The 9975-nt window shown below is 37.8% G+C and overlaps 1 non-coding gene across 1 annotated transcript; it reads right to left on the bottom strand.

Annotated features, from left to right (window-relative positions):
• Positions 1–4328: 4328 nt before the first annotated feature.
• TRNAI-UAU (transfer RNA isoleucine (anticodon UAU)) lies at positions 4329–4422 on the bottom strand. The gene is made up of 2 exons: positions 4385–4422; positions 4329–4364 (listed from the first exon to the last, which is right to left on the bottom strand). It is a non-coding gene; the product is annotated as a tRNA-Ile (tRNA).
• Between the last annotated feature and the right edge of the window lie 5553 nt (positions 4423–9975).

The following is a 9975-nucleotide window of genomic DNA, read 5'->3' as shown; positions in this document are numbered from 1 at the left end:
GTGAGTCAGAAATAAGAATTTGGAGCACAGGAAGATGGCTCTCCTGAATATTGGTATAGAATGTAACTTAAACAATGAATATTATGTAATATAGATTCATGATTCTTAATCTTGTGCAGTGGTTTACATACATAAAAGAAATACACAAAATTTTAGCAAGTTACATATCTCTGAAATTCATCAGTATAGATTTAATTTAGCTTAAGATTAAAAAGCAGACCAATGACTGAATCTTGGGGGGAAAACTCATATTTACAAAGGAAAGGGGAGAGCTGAAAGAACTGGAGAATTGGAGATACCAAGGAGTAAAATCTCACCTACAAAAGATTAGTCAACCATCAAATACAGTTGAGTACAATTTAGAAAAAAAAGTCTAAAAATGTCTTGGTGAGGATGTCATCTCAGTAGCCTTAACAAAGCAGTTGGTAAAATGATGGGTGGATGCCAGATTGCAGTGGGTTGAAGACTGTAAGGAAAGGAAAGGCATTCACTTAGATTTCTCTTTCTGGAAGTACATGTTGAAGGGAAGGAGTAAAAAAGAGCAGTCTCTTGAGAGTAGACGTGTAGATCTTTGGATCATGCAGAGTGTGAGTGTGTATGTCCATTCAAAGAGGACAGACTGTGTGTTTATACATATTTTATTTTAAGGTTAAGTCATCATGGGGAGTTGGCATTTGGAGGTGCAGATGAAGAGTTCAGTCTTTAATGAGCAGAGAGACATCTCTAAAAAAATCAGGCAAGCAATAAAGCTGGTAACTGATGCTGATGAATTATAAATGTATGTAAAGAAGAGGGGAATAATGTAAATCAGAGGAGGTTCTAGATTCTTTGTGAAGTAAAAGGTAAGATTATCTGCTGAGAATGAAGCATTATCATGGAGTTTGGCTATTAAGGAGATAGGGGAAATTATGCAAAAACAGCCCTGGGTGGATGAGGGAGTTATTAGGCCTAAGGTTACCCATAGGCTTTGAGGTTACAGACCACAATTTTGCAAAGGACATGAAATTTGCTTGCTTCCCTTTTATTCTCCAGAAAGGGTAGGGTAAATATTGATGGGAAAATATGGATAAAGTGATGTTGGTGTGTTGGAAACTTGATCCCCAGTGGGGCAGTATTGGAAAGTGGGATCTTTAAAAAGTGTTTAAATTATGAGGGCTCCACCCTCATGAGTGGATTAATGCCATTATTTTAGGACTGAGTTTCTTATAAAATGAAGAGTTCTGCCCCCTCTTGTTCTCTCCCCTGCCCCCCACCACCCACTCTTTGACCTTCTGCCATAAGGTGAGGCAACAAGAAGTCTCTCGCCAGATGCTAGTCCCTTGATTTTGAACTTCCCTGCTTCCAAGACCATGAGCCAATAAATTTATGTTCATTATAAACTTCCCAGTCTTAGGTATTTTGTTATAGCAACACAAAATGAACTAAAACAGATGCTTTTCATATTCTCTGTTCTATTCCTAATGAGTTTGTGATCATGCCGGAATAACTGAATTGTGAACTCCTATTAAGACGTCTATAACAGTTCAACAAAGACAGGGTGAAAGAATCAACAATTATTGCATAACAAACTATCTTCAAAGCTCAAGGTCACATAACAATAAGCATTTATTTCATACAGGCTTATTGGAGAAGTCAGCTGGTCTAGGCTGGGCTCAGCTGGATGGATCTTCTTCAATCTGTAGACAGCAGAGGCAGCCAGACAACTTTTTTCTTTGTCTCTCATCCTCCTCTTCAGACCGGTGGGTGACCTGGGGTTTGTTTTTCTTATGACAATAGCAGAGGTACAAGAAGGCAAGTGGAAATAGGCAAAGCCTTTTAAGGCCCAGGCTGGGAATAAGCACACCATCACTTCTACCCCATTCCATTGGCCAAGCAAGTTGAGTGGCCAAGTCTAAATCAAGGGACTTCGTTTTTTAGTTATCTATTGCTGTATAACAAACCATCTCAAATGCAGTGGCTTAAAATACTATGCTCAAATGTAGTAACTTGAAGCAACCGTGATTATTTATTTGCTTATGATTTTACAATTTTGACAGAGAATGACAGAGAGAGCTTATCTCTACACTATGTGGCATCTGCTAGAGTGAAGGGAAAAAAATATTAGAAATATAGTCTCCCTGGGTAAATTAGCGGTTCCCAAAATGAATTAAATATTTAAGAGACACTGTTCAAAGGGAATAAAAATTAAATGAGCTCTAGCCTTTAACTTGAGGGATGGTGCCCTAGGCTGGAGATTTCAGTATTTCTGTGTCCTGCTGTGTCCAGAGGTTTTCTTCTTAGAGATGTTTGGCTGAATCCTCACTCTGAAATAATGTTGCATTTGCCTCAAGCAAAGCTTTCATGAAAGGTAGTTTTGGAGTTAGTAAAACAACAATGACAGCAACAAAAACAAATGACAAAACCGTGGGAACTTCATTGAGCTTAGAGAACAGGTTTTATGACTGTTTTTTGCTTGCTTTCTAATAAATGACTATATATGTACAAAATTTTGTTGAAGATCTTCTATCACTATAACTCGTTGGTATGTTGTAGCTAACTATCCCTTACTTTATACTATAAAGTAAGGTATAGTATAAAGTACTATAAAGTAAGCTGCCTACAGACATCTACCAAAAGCACTCAAAGTTGTGTATCACAAAACTGGCTTAAGCCAGTTCACAAAAATTCTTTATGGCAAAGGTCACCATTTTTTAAACACTGTCTGAAGACACTCAATAATACCTTCAACTGATCAGGAACAGAGATAAAATAATTGAATTAAGGTGCTAAATCTATTCAGAAAAAATATCCAAAAGTTAATATAAGGCAAAAAAAAAGATATTAGTACTCTTTCAAAATAATACTAGAGCATTGTCTAACAAGCCCACTGAAGGGGCAAGTAATCCTCTGAGTTAATGGAACTTTTGGAGGTCACTATTTACTAATGATTAGAAAATAGATTACAAGGTTAAATGTCATTATGTAGAATATTAAGTTTTGAATGATTTTTACCCAGTAAAGATGCAACTAGTTTCTGTCTTTTAGATAAAAATAATTCCAAAGGCCATAGTTTTCACTGCCTCATAGGACATTAGCTAGTTTTTTACTTAAACTTGCAATCTCATGTCAGCATTATTTTTCCCCCACTGACTATACCTTTACCAGCCTTTTCTATTGCCATTGCAATCAGTTTACCATACTCCTCCTTTTCTCATTAGTGACTTAAATAAATATTTGGTGATTAGTTACTATATATATATTTGAAGATTATGCTTTGATAGCTTTTAAGGTACTCCAGTGGCTTAGCAAGAGCTACAAAGTGAGAAGGTGTTCACTTTATTATCATCTGGTGCATTCCTGAACGGGACCTCGCTAACCTTTCTCAGGAGAGACTCTGTGAGTGGACAATGTCCAGATACATGCAAGACCCATTTAGGAATACAGACCTTAAGAGAGAGTTATCTGTGCTCAGCTTAATTCCACTTACCTCCGTGTCCCAAGTGGGACACATGTGCTTTCAGATTTGTGGCAATCTTTATAGCTAGGAAAACAACTCCCAATTACTTAGTTCAATTCCCTCTCTTGGTGAAGAGTTGGGAAGCATATGATAAAAGCTATGTCCAGGCAAACTGCAGGTGTCATAGGGAGAGGAAGCCTATATTAAAGTCAAAATCCCTATCTACTTCCTACCCACCTCAGCCACAACAATATGCTTATTCTTGTAATGCTGTTCTAAAGATTTCAGGTTTCTGGGTCTATTATCACTCATCCTTTTCCAAGTCCAGGTAATTGAATGCCTGAGGACACCAGGTGCTGTTTCTCAGTTGATAGAAGCTGCTAGATCTTCCATGACTGTTGATTTTTATCAGGGTAAAATTAAGTGGGGGAAAAATACTGGAGGGGACACTGTCATCAGAAATCAGTCCCCCCACACCCCTCCCAATCAGAGCTTTAATCAGACAGGAACCTTTTACTATTTCCCACTTTTGAGTTTCCTTAAATGGAGTTCAATGCTTATCACCTGATGGGAGTTTCTTAGCACTAAGTATGTGCCAGGGGCTCCCCGAGGAACGATGATCGATGATCCTAAGAGCAAAGTGGAAAGAAGGATGTAAAGAGATGATGTTCTTTACCTGAGATCGACATGCAGGACAAAGTGGAGATAGAAGGTAGCTAACTCACTGCGGCGCAACGGATTTTGTTGGTAATTGGCGTTGCTTGGTTCTAAAAAGGCTAAGGAAACCAATAACAATAAACTGTGTACACAATTCCAAACATGTTAAAGACGATGGAGTCGGATTACAGGGGGAAAGGCACTTCAAGTAATGCTATTTTGGGTTGGAAAACAATGCTCCAGGTGAGGCTCGAACTCACAACCTCGGCATCACTCGCACACATACTGCCATATAAGTACCGCGCGCTAACCGATTGCGCCACTGGAGCACCCAGCTTCTACTTCCGGTCACTCCTTACACGGCCTACACAGGAACATCCGGCGTGTTTGCTCTGGTCGTCACAGCACCGGTTCCTCGGGCGCGCGCCCTTAGTCCTGGGGCCGCTTCTCCCCCGGACGCGTGCGAAGGCGGACTGGGTTCCGCTGCGGTCTCCACGGGAGCCACCGGTCCTGAAAGCGCGGAGCATGCTTTGTTTGCGGAAACGAAAGCGAATACTTCTTTCCAAGGAGACTTAGGAAAGGGCAGACGCTCCCACTGCCTCAGGTGTTCCCTGGAGGACCTTCAAGTGGCCGCCGTGTGGGCGGGCTAGCGTCCCGCTGCTGCGCTGGTTCCGGAGCCCTTCCCTTGCCTCTCCCAGGGTCCTTCTCCCAGCGTCGGAGGAAGGCCCGCCGTCTGCGAGTGGAGTGCGGGTGGTGGGAATCCCTGGGAGGATTACGAAATCCTTAAAGTGGGATTTACCAAACGCATTCCTTTCCGCTCACTTCCGTTCCCGCTTAACAAACGTGTTGGAAACGTGTTGCTACTGAAAGGAAGTGGCGCTGGGCTGCATTTTCTGTGGCTAGTCTGCGAGAAACAGCCCTGGAATAGGGCCTCTATTTCTTCCTTGGAGCATCCCTCCCCGGGACCTGGGAGTTGAAACTCTAGGCTAAAGCAACTGAAGCAGGCCCAGGACTGGGTCTCTGAAATTCTTGGTGTCTCTACGCTGAGTTAAACTAAGTTTTTTAGAAAATGTCTAACTAGGCTAAAGACCTTGTGCTTCAGAGTGTTTTGAGAGGAGAGTTTGGGGAAAAGGGCTCTCTCTAGAAGGTAAATTTGTATGGGAGATGGGGAGTGTGTGTTTACACGGAGTATCGGGCGTCTTTCTTATGGGTGGACATTGTGGTTAAGAATGAGATATTAAGGCAGAATTAGCTGGGCTTTTAATCCCAAACAGTGTTTTAAAAATAAAAACTATATATTTAAGGTGTACAACATGATGTTTTGATACATGTACACAGTGAAATGATTTCTACAGTCAAGCTAATTAACATAATACATCTCTTCACAGTTACTATTTTGTGTAAGTGGTGAGAGCGCATGAAATGTACTCTCCGCAAGTTTCCAATGCACAATGCAGTGTTAACTATAGTTATGCTATGCATTACATCTCTAGACTTATTCATCCTATAGAACTGCAACTTTGTATCCTTTGACCAACATCTCAACCATTTCCATACGTCTCCACCCCTGGTAACCACTGTTCTACTCTGCTTCTATGTATTTGACTTTTTTAGAATCCACATAAGAGATCATGCAGTATTTTTCTTTCTGTGTCTGGCTTGTTTCACTTAGCATAATGACATCAAGGTTCATCCATGTTGCAAACAGCAGGATCTTCTTTATTAAGGATGAATAATATTATATTGTGTATATAAACTATATGTGCTTTATCCATTCATTGGTGGACAGACACTTAGGTCGATTCCATATCTTAGTTATTGTGAATAATGTTTCAATGAAGATGGGCATGCAGTTATTGCTTCGAGATCCTGATTTCATTTCCTTTGCGGATGTGAACACTGAAAATTTGAGACACGTTTCAGTTAATTTAGAAAGTTTATTTTGCGAAGGTTGAGGACACACCCCTGTGACACAGCCTCAGGGAGTTCTGACTACCTGTGCCCAAGGTAATCGGGGCACAGCTTAGTTTTATACATTTTAGGGACACATGAGACATCAGTCAATATATGTAAGAAGTACATTGGTTCCATCCAGAAAGGCGGGGACAAAGCAGGGAGGGGGCTGCCAGGTCTTACTTTTAAGTTTCTGATAAACCTTTCCAAAGGAGGCAATCAGAGTATGCATCTATCTCAGTGAGCAGAGGGATGACTTTGAATAGAATGGGAGGCAAGTTTGCACTGAGCAGTTTCCAGCTTGAATTTTCCTTTTAGCTAGTGATTTTGGGGGTGCAAGATATTTTACTTTCACAGTATATACCCAGAAAAGGTACTGCTGGATCATGTGGTAGTTCTATTTGTAATTTTCTGAGGAACAGCCATACTGCTGTTTTCCATAAAGGCGGTACTAATTTGCATTCCCACTCATAATGTAAAAGGGTTCCCTTTTCTCTACATTGCCAACACTTGTTATTTTTTATATTTTTAAATTGGTTATTCTAACAGGTCTGAGATGATGTCTCATTGTGGGTTTGATTTACATTTCCATGATGATTAGAGATGTTGAGCATTTTTTCTATTGGCCATTTTTTATGTCATCCTTGGGAAAATATCTGTTCAGGTTCTTTACCTATTTTTTAATTAGATTTGGTTTTCTTGCTATTGAGTTGTATGTGTATGTATATATATACCTTATATATTTTGGATATTAACTCCTTATCAGATACATGATTTACAAATATTTTCTCCCAACCAATAGTTGCCTTTTCGTTTTGCCCATTGTTTTCTTCTCTGTGCAGATTTTTCGTTTGATGTAGTCTCACTTGTTTACTTTTGCTTTTGTTTCCTGAGCTTTTGGTGTCCTGTCCAAGAAATCATTACAAAGGCCAGTGTCAAGGAGGTTTTCCCTTACATTTTCTTCTAGGAGTTTTACAATTTCAGGTCTTCTGTTTAAGTCTTTAACCTATTTCGAGTTGAATTTTATGTAAGGTGTAAGATAAGGGTGTAATTTTTTTATTTTGTATGTGGGTTCCCAGTTTTCCCAACACCATTTATTGAAGAGGCTGTCTTTTCCCCAATGTGTATTTTTGTCACGCTTGTCAAAAATCAGTTGACTCTAAATGTGTAGATTTATTTCTGGGCTCTCTATTTTGTTCCATCGGTCTATGTGTCTGTTTTCATGTCAGTGCCGTGCTGTTTTGATTGTATGGCTTTGTATAGTATATTTTGAAGTCAGGTAGTGTGATGCCTCCAACTTTGTTCTTCTTTCTCAAGATTGCCTTGGCTATTTAAGGTCTTTTGTGGTTTTATGCAATCTTAGAATGTTTTTATTTCTGTGAAAAATACTGGAATTTTGATATTGTGTTGAATCTGTATATTGCTTTGAGTATTATGGACATTTTAACAATATTAATTATTTTGATCCATAAACCTTTTCATTTACTTTGTCTTCTTCAGTTTCATTCATCAATGTTTTATAGTTTTCAGTGTACAAATCTTTTACCTCCTTGGTTACATTTATTCCTAAGTATTTAAATTTTTGTACCAATCGTAGTAGATAATTGTAAAACTTTCTTTTTAGATAGATTGTTGTTTGTGTAAAGAAACACACCTGACTTTTGTATGTTAATTTTATATCCTACAACTTTATTTAATTATTAATTTTAATAGCTTTTTGGGTGGAGTTTTTAGAAATTTCTACGTATAGACTCATGCCATCTGCAAACAGTTTTACTTCTTCTTTTACAATTTGGATGCCTTTTATTTCTTTTTCTTGTCCAATTGCTTTTGCTAGTACTTCCAGTGCTATGTTAAATAGAAATGGAGATAGTGGTAATCTATACCTTGCACCAGATCTTAGAGGAAAAGCTTTTAGTTTTTCCCTATTGATTATGATGTTAGTTGTGGGATATTAATAAATGGCCCTCATTGTGTTGAGGTAGTTTTCTTCTATACCTATTTTGTTGAGAGTTTTTATCTTGAGTGGATGTTGAATTTTGTCAAATGCTTTTTCTGCATCTATGATGATGTGATTTTTATCTTTCACTCTGTTAATGTGATATATTGCATTGATTGATTTGGGTATTTTAAGCCACCCTTGTATCCCAGGGATAAACCCCACCTGGTCACAGTGTATAGTCTTTTTGATGTGTTTTAAATTCAGTTTGCTATGATTTTATTGAGGAATTTTGCATCTATGTTCACCCAGAGATATTGGCCTGTAGTTTAGTTTTCTTGTGGAATCTTTGTCTGGCCTTGATATCAGAGTGATGCTAGCTAGCCTCATAAAATGAGTTTGGAAATATTATCTCTACTTCTATTTTTGGAAGGGTTTAAGAAGGATTGGTATTAATTTTTCTTTAAATATATGTTAGATATATGTGCTCAGCTGTGAAGCCATCTGGTCTTGGACTTTTCTTTTTTGAGAGGTGCTACATGGTTTGTATGTAGTTTGTCCCCACAAAAACTCACACTCAAATTTAATTGCCAATGTAATGGTGCTAAAAGGTGGGACTTTTAAAAGGCATTTGGATCATGAAGCGATTAATGCAGTCATGAAAGGTTTAATGCAGTCTCAGTTATCATGAGAGCAGGTTATTATAAAGTGAGGCTGCTTCTTGTGTTTCATCTCTTTGTACACACCCATTCCCCATTTTTTCTGCTTTCCACCATTAGTTGAAGCAGCACAAGGCAGATGGGATGCTTGATTTTGGACTTCCCAGCCTGCCAAACTGAGCTATATAAACCTCTTTTTTTGTCTTAAAATAAATTACTCACCCTCAAGTATTCTGTTATAGCAACACAAAACAGACTATGACAGGAGGTTTTAAAATTATTATTACTTCAATCTCCATATTTGTTATTAAAATGTTTAGGCTTTGTATTCTTGATTCAGTCTTGGTAAGCTATTTATTTTAGGAATTCATCCATTCACTCTAGGTTATTTAATTGGTTGACATATAATTGTTCATAATAATCCCTTATGATCTTTTCTGTTTCTGAGGCATCTGTTGTAATGCCCTCTTTCATTTTTTTATTTTATTTATGAGTTTCTCTTTTTTTCCTTAGTTATCTAGCTAAGGGTTTGTCAATTTTGTTTATATTAAAAAAAACTCTTGGTTTTGTTTATTATTTTTCTATTGTTTTCTAGTCTCTGATTTATTTCTGTACTAATCTTTATTATTTTCTTTCTTCTGCTAACTTTGCGTTTAGTTTGTTCTTCTTTCTAGTCCCGTGAAATCTAGTTTATTTATTTAAGAGCTTTCTTGTTTTGTTATGTGGTATTTGTCACTATAAACTTCCCTCTTAGTATTGCTTTTGCTATATCTGATAAGTTTTGATAAGTTGTATTTTCATTTTTATTTGTCTGGAGTTTTTTTTAAAATTTTCTTTTGATCTCCTACTGAGCCCAGTGGTTGTTCAAGATTATGTTATTTAGTTTCTATGTGTTTGTAAATTTTCCCATTTTCTTGCTGTTAATGATTTCTGGCTTCATTCCATTGGGTTGGAAAAGGCACTTGGTATGATTTCTATCTTTTTGAAGACTTGTTTTGTGACTTAACATATGATCTATCCTGGAGAATGTTCCATGTGTGCTTCTGCTATTGAGTGAAAAGTTCTAAATATGTCTGTTAGGTCTATTTGGTCTATAGTGCTTTCCAAGTTAGCTGTTTATTGATTTTTCTGTCCACATGCCACATGTTCTATCCATTATTCAAAGTGGGGTATTGAAATCTATTACTATTGTATTGCTGTCAGTTGGTCAACTTGCTGGTGTCTCATAAGTCCCATAATCTATGTTGACTCTTTCAATTTTTCTTTTTTTCCCTCTGATTGTATGATTTCTAATGACCTGTCTTCAAGTTCACTGATCCTTTTCTTCTGCT

Source organism: Pan troglodytes, chromosome 5 (genome assembly GCF_028858775.2).
Source record: "Pan troglodytes isolate AG18354 chromosome 5, NHGRI_mPanTro3-v2.0_pri, whole genome shotgun sequence".
Lineage (NCBI taxonomy): Eukaryota > Metazoa > Chordata > Mammalia > Primates > Hominidae > Pan > Pan troglodytes.
The sequence above is the reverse complement of the archived record's forward strand: the minus strand, read 5'-3'. Positions and strand labels throughout refer to the sequence as shown.